Genomic DNA, 23,744 nt, shown 5'->3' on the forward strand with positions numbered 1-23,744 from the left:
TGAAAACTTGCAGGTAACTTTTTAGAGTAGCCATTCGGATGCTGTAGCTTTATAAGTACAAAGTGCTAGTACCCTGGCAGTCGCGTGGGCTGAGAGAGATCATCGGATGTAATAACTATGTGCATACTTGTTCTAAAATGTGGCAAGGTGGTTGATTAGTGCAGGTGGTGGAGTGTTAGTCTACCAAGCTGAGAGTTGTGAGTTCAAAACTTGTTGAAACCAATTGTTTTTTTACCTAATCTATGAGTGTAACTTTGGACAGACGGACAGACGAACAAACATGACTCTTATTATCATAAAGATTCGCGCTGCTTCCTGAGTGATCGCTAAACGCAAATGTTTTTAAACTTTTGAGAAACGCAGGTTAAAATAACAGCCTCAGTGTTAACAAACATAAGTGTAAGTTGCAATGAGTCCCTTAACCACAACATAAAACTGATCGACAGAATGTTTATACATTGAAAGCTCGGTTATAAATATAGTCGTGAGACGAAACAGTAACCACGGAAATCGATTTAATATGAACGATTGACCCGGTTGAGACCCAATTGTTCATGGATGAAAGTCGGCCCTATAAGATCAGCCAAAATTTTCCAAAAAATAGCTAAAGGGTAGCAAAAGGATAAACATGGCAGAAAATATTGGACATGTGAGAAGATGTTTTCAGTAATTAAAATTCATCGATATGCGATAACACTAGAGGAATGAAGGAGCAAAATGAAAGTACACACGTTCCTTTGCTAACGACCTTGACATAGCACTGACAGTTATTATTTCAAAGTTCAACGAAGTGTGCAGGATGAGAAATTGTGGTATGATTAAAACAATGTTTGATCTTGTACGAAGTGTCGAATACCATAACTTGTAAGCTATTTACAAATATCGATATTTAAATGATCAAACCATTTCGGAACACGAACAGTAGCTGTAACCTTGTAGAGTCAAATGTTTAGTTGCGTAGGAGTATGGAGGCTTGACCTACTATTGACTTGTGAAAGGTAGCCTACGTTAATATCTTACACGCTTTCATCAATAGCACCCTTTCCGGAGACTTCTCTGGAGTGATATGCTAATACTTGCCTTTATGTTTAACCGCAATATCTCGACATAGCATTGCATTTTAAACAATGAAATACAGTAATACGCATTACGGCGACTATTTATAACTCTGGTCTATTGACAAGTCTCCTAACCCTTGCTCACTGCATGCTTGCCAATTAGCGCAAGAGCTTACGAGCTCAATGCTTGGCTTCTAAGGAAGGTTCCATGGGAGTCACAGTAGCTTTGGCTATTATCTACATAGGGTTTGAAGGCTAGATTGTTACATGTCGAGGGGGAGGTGTGGGAGGTAGCAAGCAGTACTATAAGTTTCAGCACTGTTGCAGACAAGATACATGAAGAGGAACTCACTTAGCGTATATAAACATCTTCAAACAGGTATATTAAGTAGATGAAATATCGGTAATAAATAATGGCTTGTGGATTACTGTTAACTTCGCTGAAAAGTGATAATCTGGCTTGCGAACAGAAGTCATTTACAGCTCTTATCATCTAATTGATAATAGTGAGGAAAGACAGCAAAGCGAAGCTAGCAATGCAATCGTAATAAAAAGACAATCTTATAGAGGCAGGCTATGCACATTATTTGTGTATGTTTACTTTTATCCTTGTAAAGGTTATGATGTGTAAATGCTAACTGTGTGGGGCTGTGTATAATTAGAGCATTTGTAAACAGTATGTTTAGCTTAGTATCTGCTATAGAACAGTTAACACCCACTAGGACCTATCCACATCTGCACCTTCTCTTTAGAGCTCCCAACTGGATTGTTTCAGCATCTTTCTTTTGAATTCAATAGAAAATTTTTCTGATGTCATATGAATGATGCAAACATGTAAGGAGTTAGCTGAGTTGAAGAGGAAAATGATGGTAGGTGAAGTACATCAACTAGCTGCATGTGAAAAGGAAGCACTCACTCCCACTTGTCTATAGTGACACATTGAGAAGGTTGTTTAGCACTTGCCAAATTCCTAAACTAAATACCCCTGGAGCATTACTTTACAACCTTTTAGCAGTTTTTCGAGTTCGTAACTAAAAAATTTGTCTTCTATATGGCATAAATTTGAAAACGGAATGAAAATTACTTGTGAAAACCTATATCTGTTTTTTGTAGTCATTGCGTTTTATTAATGGAGCAAAACAAATGAGCCTCCAAAAAGCCCTTGACTTCAACGTGAATGAACTGGCCACTTTTTCTAATAACTTTTCTCACTGGTTTTGACAAAAGGGCACTTTTAAATAGTCTTTATTTCTAGCCCACTGCAAGTATTACAGCTTGGGATTCTGCTTAGCTATTAGTTTCATGGACTAGTTTGAGATTGCTGTAGCATTTATATTTCATCGAATAACCTTAAGGCATCGTATTCACTAGCATTTACAGTAGGTCTAAACTGGAGTATGGAGCTAAACAATAGATTCATTTAGCAGGAACAATGACCCTTACAACACCGTTAAATGTAAATCGTTATTCAATAGAGAAAAAGGTGTAATCAAGAGCTTACGCTCACAAAGTAGGACGAATGTTTACTTCTTGTCTGTCGCGGTTTTCTCCGCCATTTATCTCTGCCTTTTATTGTCTATGTTTCTTAAAATCTTCCATTTTTACATTTGTAACTTCATCATTTTATACTATAAGAAACATTAAAAGTGTTGAAATGCATTATTTCTACTCCTTTAGAGAAAGCTAGAATAGATATAGGTTCATGCTAATTGGCAAGCTGTTAATGCTGACACTGAACGCAGGTGTCATATAAGTAAAATCAAGTTAAATCTCTTAATAACATATGAACTTCTTAGAAAGTAACTTAATTAGACCGTCGGTTTATGATATTGAACGCAGAGGCCTGTCCCTGTATTTAAATAACAACATTTTCTCATAGTCTGCAAGCGACATCTGCTGGTTATCTTTCTTGTGGCATTCAGTTTGCATAACGGAATGACCCAAACTTGAGTTTATTGAAAGGCTTTAACTAAACTGTTTAAAAAGACCTTGCAAAATCTTTTAGTTGATTTATTAGAAAATATCGATATTTTTCTATCATTTGCGATTGTTTTTGATGCTTGAAGTGATCTGACCACCAGATCACTTTCAGCTAGCTCAGCCACTTTCATATATGAAAGTGTCTGAGCTAGCTGATAGCATTACCACTAGCTAATAGCATTAACATTGAAACGTTATCACCATCAGAATGTTTCAATGTTGAAATCAACAAAACTTGTTCATGGTTAAAATGCTCAGATCACGCAACAGTGCGATTATGACATCTATAGTTGCAAAGAGACCGACAGAATAGAGACGCGTAACGCTCCAACTTGAACGCAATAGCAGATATCAACTTTAGCAACGATATCAACTAGTTATGTCGCTTCGCACATATTGGTTTTTAGCGTTTTAACCCTGATCAGTGTTTGTTAAAAATATGAAACGTCCTGGCAGTCAAATAACCTCGAACATCAAAAACAATCGCAAATGATAAAAAACACCAATACTTTCGAATAAAATCAATTAAACATTTGCTGAAAGTCTTTCTTTAAAATAGTCTACATACAAGTAAGTAAAGGTAAGTAATTGAAGGTGGAAGTTTGCCTAATTGTATAGAGGACTCCGCAAGAAGAGACACAACCTTTGTTTAATCTCATCTAAAATCAGCGAAGATTATGAACATTCCAGTTTATAATATTCTTCTTAGAAATCAAAACAATCGAATTATTGATTATTGGTTGCTTGAAAACTTTTTATTGTAGAACATTTACCCTGGATAGCTATCTTTACTTACTAAAATAACTATCGGCGCTAAACACCCAGTCTATTAAGTGCTGAAAAATGCATTTTATGCTTGAGATGAGTAAAGATTTGTTTGGCTTTTTGTATGGTTTCAACAAAAGACAACTGTATGAGTAACTCAGAAAGATTTATGTTCAATGTGCATGACATGTTTAGACCAATGGTTCTCAAACTTGTTGGCCGTATTAAACCTCAGCGGTTTCCTACGCATTTTCGCCAAAACCTTCTTTAATGAAAAATAAAATATAGTTTTTCTCACATTAAGGACAGGCAAAAGTTCTACTGGTGTATAAAATGACCTGTGCATTAACATCACTGTGTTCAAGGAACAAAACCAGTACAATGCATGAACTCACAACAAGTTACATATCTTTGTATGAAGATATAGCCTTGCAAATCAGTGTGACCTGCTGTTGCTTTTGAGAAACCTCTTATACCGAACCCATAGGACTGACTCCCCAAAACCCTAGCGGTTCGAGTAAACCTAGGCTAAAAACCCCTCCTTTAGAAGCTGGAACAGGTTTACATATGTGAGTAAATAGGGATGGTACACTTGCTAAAATTTTGTGCGCATTTAGTCGCTGTCACGCTCAGCGCATGCTGCCAATAATAATAATAATGGCAAGCTTCTGTCATGTAGTGACAATGCTTGGTAGTGTTCTCTAATAGAGAAACACACCACCAGGACTAGGTTTTTATAAGCTACCTTGGGTGGTCCTAAGACTTATCAAGGGCTTCTTCTGGAACTGTCAGATTAACCTGAAGGGATACATTTTTGCAACACGTCCAGTCTGACAGAGCCAGGTAGCCATTTTAATTGTTCAATGTGCGAAGGACAGAGGTGGATCTTTAACATGCCCACATTGTCAGTGTGGTACTTGGGGCCTCCAAGTTAAGGTCTAGATCCGAAAGATCCAGCAATTTAGGGTTGAAAGCTTGCTGAGAGCTTTGTGTCAGATTGGCATTAAGCAGGGCTCGAACCACCAACCCCATGGTTGAAGTCAAAGATGATACCACTAAGCCAGCCTGACACCCTTTGCCAATAATACAATGTCCAGAATATACTGTTTAACGATAGTTTTCACTGCCCAAGCTTCATTAGTTGTTTTTCTAAAACACTACCCACGTTTTGGGATGAAAAGCCAAGTTTTGGGATAACTTTTTATCTCAAATAATAGAAATCAACAAAAAGCAACTTTTAAAATAATTTTAGAGGTCTAAAACTTTCTAATATACAGCCAACCCTCACTTATTAAACTAAAACACACTGGGCCATGTCCGGATGTTGAAAAAGTTCAGACAATGAAAACTGAGTACTATACATTGAACAGCCTGTACTGTCTCATACACATACTCCTAGTCTACAGTATGGTACAATATGCCTATACAGTATACATGAGAGATTAGAATATAGTTATACCTGCAATAGAGTACAGTATAATATTAAGAACGGTACTAAAAACAAATGAAAATATACAGTACAATTCTCTGGCAGGAAAATCACGCTCATACGTCGTTCACGTCGTCTGTCGCTAGAGATACCAATCAGCCAAAGTTGTCATCGGACAATCGTCTAAATCCGAAATAATCGAAAGTCGGTGAGAGCGAAGTCTGAAGAAGTAGTGGTCAACCAGATAACTAGTATAGGTATCATTGAAAACTAGAGATGTTTTTATAAAGAATCAAGAGCTAAGGTTTACTTGTAAGGTTTACCATTCAGCTTCCCTAACCATGGTGATGCGTTGAACATTGATATTGTAACGGCAGCCCTAGCGTGATCAACACACTTGTGTTTTGAAGGGTTACATGGTGCTGCCATGATTCATGTATTTGGGTTGGCTGTCTATTTTCCTGTTTGCTGTTTATTTGACCTGGTGGATAATTAATTGGTAGGCTGCCTGAACTGGTCATCATTGCACAATGCACTAACTTTCAATGATGAAAATGTAGTGACAACGCTGTCACCTATAGTAAAAGCAACAAATGAATCAGCGAAACCCTATTGCTTACCAATTGCAAAAGTTATTTTAGTGATTTATAAGTTTTAATTTTATACTTAGCAGTAGTTGTTTACATGTTTACAAGATTGCCACTGTATAAAAGCGAGATATCGTTTCAAGACCGCAGTACAGCATGAACAGTGAAGAGGTGCGCTCAAAGGTACGAGTGACACTTTCGACTGTATCTCTCAAGCAGATTGTATTATTAGCTAGTTTCGTGACAGAGAGTACAAGGTATGCAATTTCTCATTTTATATAGCCACTATATATTTCTCAACTGCAATTTTATAGTTTAAGCAGAATGGCTGTAGTTTAACATTTCAATGATTTACATATGTTTGTTGCTGCGACAATACTGAATTTATACCTCATTATATGCTACTTTTACCAATGCTATCTTTTAACAACTGCTTAAAGAGTGATGTAAAACTTTTATAGATCATAAAACTGGTGTAAATTTTGACTGAATGCGAAATCTTATCTATTGATGCCTTTTATAATATGCATAATTCTATTGTAGTTTTTACGTTGTAAACTTTGGCCAATAAAGTTTGCATCAGTCACAAACCCCTCTCATATCTATCCGGAACATAGCTACAGATATAGTATAGTGTTCATAACCAAATATCATACTGGGTAGCTATCTCCGAACACTACTCAAGAAACCTCATTGGCAGCAGATGAAGCCATCACACACCTGTCTGACACATGCCTTACATAATCCCTGAGCAGACTTGGGCTATTTATAGCGGCTGGTCGTAGCCCTGCGCGTCATTCAACGCTGCCACTCTTGCAATACACTAGAAGGCACACTTTACAGTCTTTTTTGACCTATCAGAGATCACATATGAGTTTATATAAACCGAATGAGCATTGCATCAAGATGCTAGCGTAGACCGATGAAATCATGCATATATGCTAGTAGTAAACAAATACCTCGGAACAGTTATGACTATATTTATCTCGAGAAAGATTACCGATATGGCACACATGATGATGGTACTTAGCAAACAGCCAGAGAATCTTATGTTATTGATCAGAGGTTTGCCTTTTCAAGTGTCAACCGCAAGTGGCTTTGCACCAGTTTTTACTGTTTAGATGTCTCCTCTTTAGTCGACCTTTCTGTTAATAAGGTAGTGACTACAAACATAGTCAAAGGCAGCCAGGTAGAACCATCTTCTCATTTGTCTCTTTGGGTGTTACGGAGATTATTGAGATTATCTTCAGAAATATCTGGTTTTATTTCAGTGCAGTAATATGACTCATTGATTGATAATACACTTAGAAACTGTGAGTTGTACAAAACTGCACACCAGCCGCAACATAAAAATTGTCTTGAATTTTTGTATTTGTTCCCTTGAACACTTTTGTTGTGACTAAAATATGCCGAATGCTATGTTTAACAGCAAATCACTGCTTTCACGTATGAACGATTTTTTATCTACGCTCCTGAATAGCTCCTTGTCTACATTATTAAGATAGTTATCTACAACCTAAATTGCTTTCATGTACATGTATAAGCTTGGCTAGTTCTCTGTTTCCATCTCTAAACTAGCTTTACCCTCCCAAAAAGCTCTCCATCGAAAGCGCGAATTATTTTTTGAACCACTGATTTGCTCCATGTCTACTCCTTTGCAAAGCTAATCAGTCACACCCTAAATAGTAATCGGTCTACGCCCCTGAATCACTCTTGGTAGCTCTATGTTGATGCCCTTCAAACATGTTTTGCTTAAAACCCGATATGGCTCTTTTATAAATGCATAAAATTGAAAAACTCGCTGTCGAAATTTATGGGTAGCTTCCTGACTTGTCTATGCCAAAGAGAACTTTTTGGTCTCTTTTTATTCTGAAAGGATATTTAGCTACAAACATCTATAGACCTCTTATAGTAATTTAAAAGCATTTTTCTTAACAGCGATTAAGAACTCTGAGCTTATTACCTAATGCAACCTTTTAACCCTTGCTGTCTACACCCCTGGATAACTGCCGTCTAAACCTTCGCCAGAGAGAAGACTAATTGAAGCCTATGCTAGTTACTAAGAGATTAGAAAGATATTGCTGTCATTCCTCAACGCTGCACAGCAGCAGTAGCTCAGTCTAGTTCTGTCAGAGACCTCCGTACTTTGGCTTACTTGTAGTTTTAACTTTTTGGCAGCTTTTATGGAATATTGAGGAGTGAGACCATTGAGACAGACTATGGAATGAATGACCTTAGCTCAACTAGCTGTCTGCTCTAATCGCTGTTATTGGAGGTAAGAAAAATCCAGACTGAAATAGTTGCTTAGACCAACTTAACTGCTTTTTAGGTTAACTCCTAATGTCATTTCCTTTCATCTGATATCTCTTCTTCAACAGATAAGTTCTTTATGTATGTCGGCTTTTATATGCTTACAAAAATATTATTTTACAAAACTCTATATAAGCGAGGTGACTTGAGACCTAGTACTGCAGCCATACATCTCAGCAACAATGTTCCTATTATTGAATCCTACATTGTTTTTGCTAAGGCAGGCATATATATTAGCCTCGTACATCTAGAGACAAGTGATTGCAGGTGCTTGGGCAAATTTGGCACCCAAATGAGTTTGTATCAGAGCATTAGCACGACTCAACATTATTGAGGTAATTACCAAACTCACAAATCCTGCATGGAATAGCATTGCGCGTTATGGCGTACGTAATAGGCTAGAATACTGAAGAGATCCTTGCCATTTCCATAAGCAAGCCAAAGCGAAATGTGAACATATCCTCTGGCAATAGCAAACAGGATTAGCCTTGCAATGATATTTAGCCCTAAGCTAATCTTGCAATAGATTCACTGATCTAAAACTACCTCTATATTTGTATGCACTCTTTACGTGTAAGAGGATCGCTTATAGCCTTACATTTGAATTCCAGCTCGGCTCCACCAGACTGGTCCATGTATCAGAGATTAGCTTGAATTCTTATTCTCAGTAGGCGTATTTACTGTCCTAGTTTATGTTTAAGACCGCATTATCTTGCGGAAAGAGTGTGCTAGTTCACAGTTATTGTCTGTTGAAAATCTGTGTGGTCTCTAATCATGCTTGAGTTTATTTGTTGTAAATTGTTCCTCTCTGTTGAAAGACTGTTTAGTCTCAAGTTATGATTTAGTTTCTTTGTCGTAAACTGTTCCTTTCTGTTGAAAATCTGTGTAGTCTCTAATCATGGTTGAGTTTATTTGTTGCAAACTGTTCCTTTCTGTTGAAAATCTGTGTAGTCTCTAATCATGGTTGAGTTTATTTGTTGTAAACTGTTCCTTTCTGTTGAAAATCTGTGTAGTCTCTAATCATGGTTGAGTTTATTTGTTGCAAACTGTTCCTTTCTGTCGAAAATCTGTGTAGTCTCTAATCATGGTTGAGTTTATTTGTTGTAAACTGTTCCTTTCTGTTGAAAATCTGTGTAGTCTCTAATCATGGTTGAGTTTATTTGTTGTAAACTGTTCCTGTCTGTTGAGAGACTGTATAGACTTATATTATCAGAGAGTTGTTTTGAGTTGACCTCAACACTGAGGTTGATAAAAATGGTTGACATTGATGCTGCAAAATTGACAGGCGTATAAGCTGCACCGCGTGGGTGGACATGAATGTTATGCAAAAACCTGATGAGTGATTGAGCAGAGACACTGCTAGAAATTTTGAGTAAATTTGCCCAGCAGCAACAGTTGCTACATGAAAAGGGAGGTTTTAAAAAATAGTTGCCACGTAAAACTTTTATCGTAATTTCTAGGTAAATCAGACATACCGATTTCGATTTTGTACTGAAAATAAAGATTGATCCACTAAGTTTCAAAGTAATGAAGGCTTTTTACAGCGTTTTAATATCGGTCTCCAAAACAGCACAATCGACACAATAAGCTACACCCATACATATTTGGCGTAGCCTAGTTTTTTAGGAACAGAAGTTAGGGGTGTTTAGTCCGATTTAGATTGATCTAGAGATAGGTATCTTAAAACCCATTATTATTTAAATTCAGCCTTCAAAATAATTTCAGTCTTTTATGAAAGATAGATAAACTATTTAAAATTGCTCGTAGCTTGTTCCAGGATGTTTAATAGGCTGAATGCCATTAAAAATTAGCTCAGCAAAGCACGATTTTATCACAAGCTAGCGTTGTTATCGCGCTTTTTTGAGCTCATTTTTAAACATGCAATGTTAAATAACTTATGTATTTTTCAGAAAAGACTGAGCTCATTTTGAAGGCTGAATTTAAATAATAATGGGTTTTAAGACACCCATCTTTATCGGTCTAAATCGGACTAAACATCCCTAACTTCCGTTCTTACAAAGCTAGGTTACGTCACATATTGATGGGTGGAGCTTGTTATGCCAATTGTGTTGTTTTCGAGACGGATATTCAAACGCTTTAAAAAGCCTTAATGACTTTGGAAGTTACTGGACCAATCTTTATTTTGAGAACAAAATCGGAATCAGCGTGTCTGATTTACATAGAAAATATGATAAAAGTTGTCCATGGCAGTTATGGTTTAAATGAAATTTTCTGAGTAAGAATGGAGTTCTTAAACATTTGCAAAGTAAACCAGCGCAATCTGAGCTGAAACCAAAGCCTCACGCTGACATAAAAACAATATTTTTGATTTTCTAAACAAAAGGATTCTCAAGAAGGTTTGTTATTTTATTAAAGGTGATTTTATATAGTTCTATCACTGGTTTGTTTATTTACTGGTTTGCAGGGCTGCCTTACATACCTCTCTTCCACTCTTCCAATGATGAACTTACACTAAATTTTAGTATATTTTATCAGAAAGTATCGGTATTTTTCTACTATTTGCGATTGTTTTTGATGTTTGAGGTGATCTGATCGCCAGGGTGTTTCAAGATTAAAATCAACAAAACTTGGTCTCCAGGGGCGAATCTAGGAAAAAAGTGTGTGGTGCAAAATTTGTGTAATATATTTAGATATATAAGAGTGGGAAGGGGTGCGAGGGAGCCACCCTCTTGCCTGGCCCCGCGCTAGCGAAACTTTTTGAAATTTAGGCATCTTAGAATGAAGAAAAGGTGCGTTTGAGCCCAAAAAAGTGTAATCATTTGTTTACGGCAAATAACAAGTTTAGAGGTAAAAATTGACATCAGATATGATTAATTAAATTAGTGATTTATAGTGTTTATTATACTATGTATATCAAGATTACAAGGTTCTCAGTGAAATGAAATTCACTCAATTCTTGATGGATTTTAAATCTTCTTTTTTAAAATTTATTTGTCATATTTAAGGTGGTGCATTTGCACCATATGTACCACAGTAGATCCACCCCTGGTCTCGGTTAAATTGCTCATATTCAAGTAAAAGTGTGATTACACAACGCAGTAGCCGATACCAATAATGAAGGAGACAAGTCGTTTCTTTGACATCATCATTTTGACACGTCGTTTTCTTCCCAACATTTTAATCGTAATCAAGTTTGTGGCAATTTTAATCTTTATAAGTCCTGACAGTCAGATCACCTCAAACAAAAACAATTGCAGAAAGGGTAGAAAAATACCGATACTTTTTGAAAAACCTATTAGAATGTTGTGTGAGTGGATCTTGGGTGGTCTTTATTTTACTGCAATCTTCTCCAGATTACTCCGGTAGTACTATGCTGTTCTATTTGCACTTGCATATAACATCTTGCATAACTTTATTAATTATTCTAAAATTTCTCCCAATTTATCAAATGCTATTTATTGTACTAGCCAATGAGTGGTTGGAATACCTCTACTGCGGAATTTCTTCGGATGAGAGCATTTTAATACATTAACCGAGCGCTGTAACGCCCACAAGCAAGCGATACCGGCTCAGTTTTACCTAAATTCATTCAATTCATCAGAGCCAGCGTATAGCGATATGCCCTTTAAGTCAATAAACTAGCCTTTTCACTAATTATCAGGTAATCAGAAAAGACGATTGCCATTAGATCTTACGTAATAGATTTGTTAGCAGCGTGAGTTGATGGTCGATACTTCTCACCAACTGAATAACTCGCTAGCTTTTCTACTGAAGACTCATGAAGGATAATCAATGCGTTCTTACTTGAAACTGCTAGTCTCTTTTCTTTAGCTTTCTTATAGGTATAATCTAGACACGCAGCAAGAGTATGTTTCTTTAATAACTATATACTTCCTTTTTAATCACTTAGTTTTGCAAATCTCTGTTCTTTGAAACAAATAATTTTATGAAAAACAATAATTCTAGTTTATTCACTATTATAACTATTTGTAACATGTTGTTACACAATTTTTGAATAACAACATGTTAAGAAAATTACTCAATGTTTGCAGATTAATTTGTACAAAAACTTTGTAGATTTTATCAGAAAGTATCGGAATTTTTTATCATTTACAATTGTTTTGGTGCTTGAGGCGATACGATTGTCAAGATGTTTCTAGATTAAAATCGATAAAACTTGATTGGGGTTAAAATGCATAAAAAAAGCTTATGAAATGACATCACTAGTTGCTATCGTTGTTATAGTTGGTATTGGCTATTATATGCAAGTTGCAGAGTTATGCGTCTCTATTCTGTCGATCTCTTTACAACTATTATGATGTCATAATTACACTTTCGCTTGACTTGAGTGTGTTTTCACTGCCATTCAGTTTTTCAGTTTTAATCTAAAAACATCCTGACAGTCAGATCACCTCAAAACATAAAAAAAGCAAATGATAGAAAAATATCAATACTTTCTGATAAAATCTATTAAAATTTTGTGTAAGTTAATCTTTAATGGTAGAAATCTAATAAAGAGGTGAACTCTGAGTTGAACTAAGAACATTCTTTATTGCTTACGAAATGGTTGCGGCTCCCCCTTCCCTCATCAGCTACCGCGTTTACTTTCAGATTTATATCATCGTACGAGTTGCAGTTTTAACGATTTATAAGACTAAACGCATAACATTAAATCATTACTAACATGAAATTAATCACTGATGTGCAGTCTAGTCCCTGGCAGAGTAAGAATATAAGCTGAAATATAATTATCATACTGCAATTTGGCATCATGAACTGCATTACTATGATGATAATTATTTGCAATGCAAGACTTTGATATCCTTTCAAGTTAGAAGATTAATTGATGTTTAGATAGCGGAGCTATAGCCGGTAAAGATAAAGGAAGTATGTAGCCTTTCGCATCGCTGACCAAAAAGAAAACTACCAAAAGCAGTTTACTATAAACTATAGTGACTATCTCTTCATCTATCGAACGAAATAAGCCCTTCAGTTTGTAATATACGGGCCGTACAATTTCACTTAGCTAATACCTGAGCAAGTCGTAGTAGAAACAATCCCTGTAGGTTTCTCTTTAATAAGATGCCTAGCATTTGCATAGAAGTCAATAAATTTGATTGATTTTCAGCAAACATAACTTGCGTAAGATTTAGGATTAGCTACGCGATGACTTCAGTTTTAAGTTTCTAATAATTTATGAATCAATACGTAAGACTTATCTTCTCTACTCCTGCTCTACTTATCTTTGCCTGCCTGAGTGAATTCACCGAGTGCCTCCGTCACTGGCGAGCTCTCTTAGCGTGTCATTACGTTAGTTTGTGCAAAGTATTAGATCTGCATATAGGAGGGCGTAAAATGGTTCTCAATCATCGGCAGCTAGTAATGACAGTTCTATGCACAAGTATAATCGTTTTGCAGTTTTAGCGGCAGCAAAGATCTCCTGATATACTATCTAAAATTCACAAATGACCTGAGAGGGGCAAAGTGGAGCTTTTTATGTTGCTCAATGTTTCCTTTTTTTAAATGTTAAGAAATTTTAAGTTTTTCCAATCAAATTCTGTAATCAAAATCACTATGCCTATTAGCTCCATATGATTTGATGTGAAAAAGGTATTACGGTTAAGAAGCTCTAAACGTAGTCGTATTATAATTGCAAAGCTGATTAAAAAATTTTAGTATTTCTCAAAAAAACTTGCTTTAATCTATATTAATATATCCTATTTTGTCATTGTGTCTGTCTGTTAGTTTGCATAAATGTTATACGTTTTCACATAAGGAAATCTTTCGCATTGCCAGCTTTACTCGCTATGTTTTATGAAAGGCATTAAGTAAAGCATGCATAAAATGAAGCTTTGGTGCTATTTCAAAGTTCCGACTATCCTTTCATTCTCATTATCATTCTTTAATAATTCATTTTCTAATTACATCCATTAAAACAGTAATCGGTCGACGAATTTAGTATTCACAAATTCTTAGGAAGCATCAGTTTCTATTTTTAGAGATGTAAAAATATGCAACATTTAAAATATCTCAACGATTTTTGAGACAATGGCTAGAGAGAATTAATTAACTACGGCCAGTTAGCATTCCTTAGCTAGTGAGAATTTAATGGTAACACGGAGAGGTGAAGGCAATGAACTGTTGATTACAATTTTGAACATCCTAGCAAATAAATTTCATCAAAATCACAAATTGATACCAAATTTTAAGCTGATATATGATACGTTGATTCTCATGTTAGTATACTTGCAATTGTAGGAGAAACTATGGGGGTGGCGTGGCCCCTTATTGTGGCACATTGTTGTATGTCAGATTTGTTACAAAGTTATGAGTAGTGTCCTTCAGTTTAAGGTCTTAAAATGAGATTAAAATGCACAAAATTTTAGCAGATTTTATCGAAAAGTGTCAATATTTTTCTATCATTTACAGTTGTTTTTGACATTCAACGTGATCTGACCTCCAGGATGTTTCAAAATTAAAATAGACAAAACCTGATCGCCGTTAAAATGCTCAGATCAATCAAAGTGTGATTATGACGTCTATAGTTGCAAACAAGTTGCCAGAATAGAGACACGTAACACTGCAACGTGAATGTAATAGCTAATATCAACTATAGCAACTATAGCAACTAGTGATGTCATTTTACACATATTTTTCTTCTAAGCGTTTCAACCATGATCAAGTTTTTGTTGATTTTAGTATTGAAACATCCTGGCAGTCAGATCACCTTGAACATTAAAAAAACAGTCGCAAATGATAGAAAATTTGGACACTTTTTGAGAAAATTTACTAAAACTTTTTGCAAATTAATTCTTAAGGAAGGGATGCCAAATTTTGACGTACAAAGTTAATTTTATTTTGTATGTACTTGAGATGTCTAAATTATCTTATTAGAAAAATCACTTTTATAAGAACAGATTGTATTTGGTTAAAATCATTTTAGGACCAAGAAAACCATGATAAATACTTGAAGCTATTACATATCACGTTAAATTAAAAAACTGAATAAAACTATGTAGAACTGAATGTAAAAAGCTTAATTTATATAAAGACCAAATTAAAAAAGTAAAGAAGATTTTTTTCAAAGTTTTTATTTAGAGACACGCAAGTGTAAAATGGTTTTATAAGGTTTAGACTCAGAAAAAAGTGAGTGCTATAAATTTTCCCTAATCTACTCTTAAAATAACTTAAATGACTAAATTTATATTGTTTTTAATTTCATTAGGATATTCTATTAGTTTTGTCTTGTTTATTTAAAAGTCTCAAACTTGGAGAAAATTTGGGTATTTTATGTTGGAAATTACTGGGAATTTAGTGAGAAAGATTTGTTAAAATTTCAAATAGTTTGTCAAAAAACTTATGTAGGCCTATTTAATTGATCAAGATTCAAGTTTTGACTGTATACTGAAATTTAGTTTCATTTGCAACACAATCCTTGATCAGCATTTACAAAAAGCTCTGCTCACACTACAATATACTCAACAATAGATCTTATTAAATAATTTGAAAAACAATTCTTAACTTATTGCATATCAATTAAATTGAATTGACACGTCTGTTACCTCTGTTGTAACTGTAGGAAAAAGTATGACTATCTTTGCATTGAAAACTTGGTATTGCAAAAAAAATTCCAAAATGCAATTTTTTTTTACCTAGAATTTGTAGCCAATTATTCACGCTTTGTAACGGTTGACTGGCAGTACGTTACCCTAATGTTAATGCAAAAATATTATTGCATTAAAAGTGGCAGATAACGTTGTAGATTGGGATTTGAATAATATTTTTGTGTTGTTTTGACAAAATACCAGGTTTTATCAACATTTTCAAGTCAGGAAATTAGACAAAAAGATTTGCAATCTTGTCAAAAAGTTTACCGGAAATAGCTGTGGCACTATAAAGTTATATTAAAACTATTCACTTGTTGAACTAGATCATTTAAAAATAGTTCGCTCACTATTCTTATTCATTAAAGGAAATCATGTATCAATACGACTGTTATGTAAAGAAAAATCACATCCTTATGTCAAAGATTGCTGCTTGCATCATTTGTGTTTATGTCTTCAAAACTGGTTTTTGTTTTTCCACTATCAAAAAAATGGCTGAAAAACTAAATATATTCATTATATGAGTATAAAAAATGACTTCCGATCCAACTTAAGACTATTGGGCTTTCAGTTTCAGTTTCAGTTCTACAAAATGATATGCACAAGCCGATTGGTGTAATTCTGTAACCACTATTCAACAATTAATATGGAATGGATAAATAAGACACAGCGTTTTTTCTGCATTTGCGGAATCTTATTCTACCTTGCATACAATTATATGCCATGTTAGGTAACTAAAAACATGTAGTGCACCAATTACATGAAAATGAGAAAGACGTGTTAAAATTGGGGTCAGCTGAATCTCTTTTGTCTTCCTTTATCTACTGGATATTTGCCAGCATTGACATTGTATTTCATACATGTACGTCAGTGCTTTGCCGACAAAATGGCCTCTTCATGTCACAGTTTGGGGCTTGCATGGCGAGCCTTTTTATCACCAAAACTGATTTTTGTTCTTCTAGTATCCAAATAATATCTGAAAAAATAGCATAATTATATTGGTATAAATAGATGTAGTTTTAAAATGTAGTGAGTTAACATTTGACCTTTGAATTACATAAAAAATTTCTTGCTCAATGTGCGTAAAGGCCATACAGGTGTTCAACTAGAAATTTTTTAACATACTAATTTGGCTTAGCTTTCAATTTATTCTACATTTTGTAACGAAACTTTTACATGATTGTTTTTAAATAATTATATCACAAACTGCTCAAATTGATCACTATATTTGCGTACAACTTATCTTATTTAGAACCCTGTGAGGTTTTTGAAGGAATTTTGTAAAATTTGCTGACAATCACTCATAAAAAGTCAGCACATTCTAGTTTGAATACTTTAGTAACCCCTCACACTTTTTCTAGTTCAGTTTTTTTAGTAGTTCTTAGGGTAAAAGGTATTCATTAAAAATTTAAATAAATAAATATAAATGGGAAATAAAAACTAACATACGTAAAACACATAAAATATATAAATCTATTTCATACTCTGGCTGAGTGAGATCCCTCCACCAGCATCACGGTGATAGCAGTTTTTGTGACTTGCTGCTCAACATTTACATTATGTAAAGTGTAAAAGTACAAAGTACCTGTGACACCCTTCATCCTGCTTCTTAAACACCCTCAACTCTGAAAAGTCTCTAATGAACCTAAAAAAAAATTGTTTCATGAACATAAGAAAAAGAAAAAACTGCGTATGATTAATGAACAAGTGGCTTTATTAGATATTGGTGTATTAGTTTCTATTTCATGGATTTCCCTTCTCACCAGGGTGTTGGTTCGATTTAGCGAGAATAGTGAGGGACTCCAGTATGAAGTCGTTGATATATTTTTATGCTCTGAGACCCATTAAAACAACTAAGTGACGTATGGACTGCACTAAACTCACATCAAACATGCAACGCTACCTATACTAAGGCTAGAATTCTGGACAGCCAATCATAGCGAAAATAAAGCTGTTCTTTTTTCTCGAGGCCATGTAGCGCTTCCCAGCCTCTTTCCTGCAATTAATATAATTAACAAGCCTTCAGCCACAGACTTGTGCTGAAACCTCTAATTAGATTAGCCCTGTAGTAGGCACGGCCGCTGCCCGCTGCTGCATGATTGGTAACGTTCTCTTAAACAGTGCTCATCTACTGTTCTCATGCCGCACCCTCATCTTGTAGAATATGTGTGAAACTTCAGCGCCCTTTCTTTACTTTGGCTTGACTAGCCTGGGTTTTCAGAGCATCCAAATATAATAGAGTTAGTCTAAAAGGTCGCCAAAATAGTTCGGTTACACAGGCTATTGTGAGCTCAGCTCTCTTTATACTACTACAAAATATTCTGGATGCAGGGATATCATTGGCTTTTAGGTTTTACCGTTTCTGACAAATTCAGCCATGCCGCTTCAGGGCAGCCGCGTTAGATTTTCTTTTTGTCCAGTTTTGTTTTGTCCGATTAGCTGTAATGATTGTGTTTTAGTGTTCTACTGATTTTAGTTAATGTCCCAACACGCTACAGACATCAGCAAGTTAACAATTTGACTGTTTATCTCTAAAAGTATGACCATATGTAACAATTTTTTTGTTGATTTTGACTGAAATCACGAAATGAACGAAAAACACAGAATTATTTGGCCAAAATTTACAAAATTGTCAGAGCTGTGCAAGCACACCGAAATTGTCAACGAAATCTTTGAATTGGCTAAACAAACTATTAGTGAGCACGATTCTAGCAACTTTCGCAATTCATATAGTTCGAGGCACATAGTGCGAAACGCAAAAAACATACTAACGCAATTCACCATAGTAAGTATGATGCAATTGACTTGAATGCTCTAAATAGGACAACTCTTTCTGCAATGAAAATTTTGCTGCTAAATAATAATTGCAATTATTAAAAAAGAAATGATTCGTAGCCATAGTGTCCGAGCAATAAAAAACCAACAATAGCCCAATCTAAGCAGTTGTATCGTATGTAGGCTACTACGTTGAATTGCACTGGTACTATTATCGTCTGTTGTAATACGTTTCTTGGACTATACCAATTGTGAAAGCTGCTAGAATCGTGCTCGCTAATAATTTGTTTAGCCAATTAAAAGCGTTTCACCGACAATTTTGGTGTGCATGCACAGCTCAGACAAATCGGTGAATTTCGGGTGAATAATTAAGTGTTTTTCGTTCATTTTGTGATTTCGGTCAGAATCAACACAAAAATCCTTACGTCTGGACATACCTTAAACCATCCTTAATCATGTAACACCTAATGTTTGTCTACGTGATATCACTTCACTGATTATGTATGAAGTCTTATTGCAAAGCGCTCATTGGTCCGTAGAAAAGGATGGCACAGCTCCGGATACCCAGTTTGTCCAGGCCGTACCTTTACTCCGATTTGACTAGTTTATCGTTTGATGATACCCCGCAGATTATTTACTATTAGTATAATGAGTTAGCGAATGATTGCGTTTTTTTAAAGTCAATAACTTGAATATTTAATTGAGTAGTGTAAGTATGTAAATATATATCTAAATAGCATAACTGTTGTTGTAAAAATATAACAAATAAAAGCTATGTAATCAGTGCTCGGCTTTTTACACTGATTGTGTTGCTAAAGCTGACTCCTATTACTGCCGACTTTCACTGCTGCCGGCTCCCAGTGCTGCTGACCCTTACTAATGTTAAAGGTTTGTTAGCATCGTGCCATTCATGTCATGACTTTTGATAGTAGCCTACAATGTTGAGATTTTTTCTCAAAAAGATATAAATCTGTGATTTGTAAATGCATGCTCATTGACCTGTAGATGATCAGAGAGCTTCGTAGTGAAACTAAAGCTAGAGTTACAGAGCTGTAGGTAAAAGGCTCAAAAGAATATGATTCAAATACGAATAAAAAGCAGTAGATTATTAAAGCTGCAATCCTCGTAATCTGCTGACAGGAAACAGCTAAACAAAAACAAACTTTGCACATGACAAGGCATGGGTCTCTCTTTGCATGAAACTGTTGTACTATTGAGAACGAGACTCGAGGTTTGTGTAGAAGGAAGCAGAGAGAAGACGAATCAACTCTCTAAGGGTTTATTATTGATCTAGCTTTATAGTTAGCCCATCTCTATGTAATTGGTTGTGTGTAGACACCTGCATGCCATGGATATTAGATAATTACTGCAGTCACACTCCCGCTTGGGGGCGAGAGAGATTAGCGCAGGCCGCTATGACAAGAAAAAGATTTTCTTGGAAATCTCCTAAGGTGAACCACTCTCCGTTATTGATCCAAATTGATGAACTATTAGTAGGCCTTTTATATGAAAAAGGGTGAGTGTTTCTTTTGCTTATCAGTAATTCACAAGGCAGCTTTGTTGACAACTGCATGTCATTGTTATCTGTAATCATGATCAAAAGACTGAATCTCAAGTAACCAAACAAATAGTAACAGTGGTGACTTTATGTTATGATGAAAAAACAAGTTGGAGTCCGTCAACTCTCAACACCTTAAGGACAGTACAATAAGGACTGTACTGTTTTTATTGTAGTGTTACAATAAAGTCAAACTTCTTTTCAACACTTTGTTATTTATAGTTCCATTTCAAACAGAAATGTTCTAAAAATTATGCCATACAAGAATCATACACGAAGGCAACAGTTAGTCAATCAAATCAAATAAATGTTGTGACGTATATATAACATATAATATATAATATAGTATATATATCATACATATATAATATAGCATTTCAAATATTTTCTATGTTAAGAAAATAGATATTAAGTGGAGCATTGTTGAAGGTGAATTGTTTGCTTTAAAGTTTAGGTGCTTCTAGACTTCCTACGTGTTGGAGTACACAATTGGGTAGACCTCCATACTCCATATTGTGTGCTCCCTCACAATTTTAAGCAAAATGCAGTATTTCTTTGGAGTACCCAAGAATTAAGTTAAATGGGGTACATAAACAGATGATGAGGTCATCAGAAAAATACGTGGCATGAAATCTTTATAACTATGGGTTCGAATGTTGTGGGTTCAAATCCCGTACAGTGCAACCTTTTTTCACAATATCCAAGCATGGCTTCGAATCTAATAAAGTACTTGTAGCAAACATACACTGAAGGTGCTGGTTATATGAGAAGCGTTTGCTATCATAGCCTCAAAAGCATTAACATATTTACTATAATAGGAGCTGTGCTTGTCTATCCATCAGCTATTTTTGGAGGCTGGAAAAAAGATTACACGGTATGGAATTCTAACTCATAATTATAGAGATCTCAGGCTAAAAGTGTTGCTGCCTCCAAAAAGACTAATTACTGTGTCAGTCGCATATCTCTGCAAGTGGCAAGTAAAAAAATAAATCAAGTATGTTTATTCTAGTTAGATAGAACAGCTTCTCACCCGCGTTATTCTATGATAGATATTTTTTCAACATTTTGTTTCAAGGGTATGTGTTGAGGGCTGAAACAGGCCTTTGTTAGTTGCTTGGGTATGATACTATTTTACTAATTTAGCAGAAAGCTAACTAGCTGGCACCCTTGTGATAATGATAGTAGTGTAACGTACTGAGCTCAATGCTTGAGTTGTCTTCTCTTTCTCAGCATTTGCAGACCCAAAGTTGATGAGAGATTTGTAATAAAACCAATGCACATTTTTGAAGAAGCTATAGAACTTTTGTGCTTTTATAGAAGTTTTGCCAAATTTTTTTAGAACATTTTGTGTTTCCATTTTACTAGCATCCAAAAGTAACAGTTGGCATATTTTATTAGTTTTGTTAATGCTAGAACTTTAGCGGTCTCACATGATGTGAGCGATCGTCAGGGGTGTTGATAAAGCGCAGAAAGTAGGAACATGCACAACCCTTCTGATATTTTGGCAGCCGGACAGTTAGTTCAAATGTTAAAGTGTTCGGCTGTGCAGTAGAATGTCAAGAGTCCGGGCACTCTGTTTCCCAATCCTAACTTCGGACAGATGGACCTGCGGATGGACATATACTATTGTTAGCTTATTAGCATTACCTTATCATAGTAAAGAAGCTTCAATGACTACCCATTGCCTAGGCATTAAGGAGTGTAGCAACTTCCTCGTTAGTATTTTACATGTAGGGGTTGTGTTTCAATGCAGACTACAGGCTGCAGTAGACTTGAGGCTAAACAGGATAGTTGCGAAATAGTCATAATAGCGTCAGCTCGGCATGAAACGCTTTTAAAAGCTCTCTGGGGGTGTTAAACATGGGTGTAATCTCTTGTCCTTGACATTTTTGAAAATTATTTTGTCTTATGATGCTTACAGTATAAATAGTATATTTTTCAGCGTTCAGTTTAAATAATTAATTTCTTACTACAATTTCGTTCAAAGTTGTGTTAAATTATTGTTAAATTATTGTATTAAATTTTATTGTTAAAATTTATTATTGAATTTTTATTTTAAATTTGTTACTGCCCTTCAGTAAGCTTTGGTTTTCATTTTAAATAATATTCTCTGACAATCAGACAACCAAAACTAAGTTATAGAAATTTTTAATACATGACCACAGCTAGACTCAGTGATATTGACGCCTCAAGACTCACCAGAGAATTCGTTCGGTTTGCTTCAACCAAAATTTACTTACCATTTTCAAAGTCAGATGGCAGTTAAAAAACATGTTTGTGACTTGTACTGAAGATGCGATAACCAAAAAGATTTAGCTGAAAATTATTAAAAGAAATATATAAATACCAAGAAAATAAATAAAAACTTACTGTTTCACTCTTGTAATGGCAGCTGATAAAGCTTTTGTTTGTGATGTGCTTGCTGAGCTTGAGGACCTGAAACCTTTAGAGTTGTTAATCATATGCCTAGTTTGTTACCCCGGCTATTCAATTTAATACTAAATTATAAAACTAAATATTAAATGCATTTATGCTCTTCTTCTTTAAATCTGATCTTTGGTCAGATTTTAAAAAAGTTTCCCAAATTTGAAGGTCGTCAAACTAAAACTCTAATGCGCGTACTTGCTCTATGAGATAATTTAATAGAGCTGTATACTCAAGTCATATGGGTTCAAAACCAACTGTTGTTCGTAAAGAGACGAATGACTTTAGATATATGCAGTGCGCAGCTCTATGTAATTATTTGCTCAGTTCGCTTAGCTTAGAAATCCTGCAGCAGGGTTGGGGAGGGTTAGGTTTACAATTAGCTTGTGCTATAATCGTAATCATTTGTAAGGTTATCAGGTTATGACGTGTGGTCATCAATCGCCAAAGGGTAGCCTCAATGGTCAGATATACATAAGAATAAATTAAAAAGATCTTGGAGAAGGAGAGTACAACTCCAAGCAGTAGTTGGGTAGAGGCTACAAGCATGTCATTTCAGGTTTACAGACAGATATAGCTAGCATACACGTAGGGGTAAGTGGTGGCAGTATTTTAATCAAGGTCATTTATTAGACGAAAAGAGTCATTTTAGCTACCTTTGTCCCACGCTGAGAAAACTAGGGCTATACTCCAATGCAGTAAATTTCAATCGCTTTTTAAATTGATGATATTATATTTATAGCATGGAAAGTGTTAGATTTTGGGCTTAGCCTACATTCATGCATTGTAAAAACGTATTTCTAACACTTGAATGTACAATGAGGCATCTTCAAGCAGGTGATGCCTGACTGAGACATCTTCAAGCGGGTGACAGATGGCTCGCTGATTAGGTATAAAAGGGCGTTGGCCCATTTTACTTCAAGCTGCTATCAGTCTAACCATTCATGCATTGATAAACTTGGCTCCCAATGCCATACAATTATTTTAGGCTGTTGGCACGCTCTAATCTCTAAGGCTAAGCTGGTATGTACATGCATAGAGTTGTTATTCCCTAAATGCTAAGTAATTATTTCAATAGAATGAAGCACCAAATCAATGGCTGTCACTTTTCGTAAGTAATCGTGAGGGAAATGAAATGCAAAGTTCAGGAGATGCGCTACTGCGGACTTTACAAACCTTGAGACTCTTTTTTAATGATGTTGGCGCATAGTTTTTTTTTTTTTAATATATGACTCCTTGAAGGAAAAATTTTTCAACTCACACCCACAAATTTTTGGTAATTTCCTTGTATTT

General features: G+C 35.2%; 1 protein-coding gene across 2 annotated transcripts in view; it reads left to right on the forward strand.

The window, feature by feature from the left end:
• Nucleotides 1-7,920: 7,920 nt before the first annotated feature.
• The window catches only part of LOC137396449 (sodium/calcium exchanger 1-like), a 58,535-nt gene continuing 42,711 nt past the window's right edge, over nt 7,921-23,744 (forward strand). For both annotated transcript variants that reach the window (XM_068082733.1, XM_068082734.1), the window contains exon 1: nt 7,921-8,094. The gene's annotated coding sequence lies outside the window, so the exon portion shown is untranslated. The remainder of the gene's footprint in view (nt 8,095-23,744) is intronic.

Source organism: Watersipora subatra, chromosome 5 (assembly GCF_963576615.1).
Source record: "Watersipora subatra chromosome 5, tzWatSuba1.1, whole genome shotgun sequence".
Classification (NCBI taxonomy): domain Eukaryota; kingdom Metazoa; phylum Bryozoa; class Gymnolaemata; order Cheilostomatida; family Watersiporidae; genus Watersipora; species Watersipora subatra.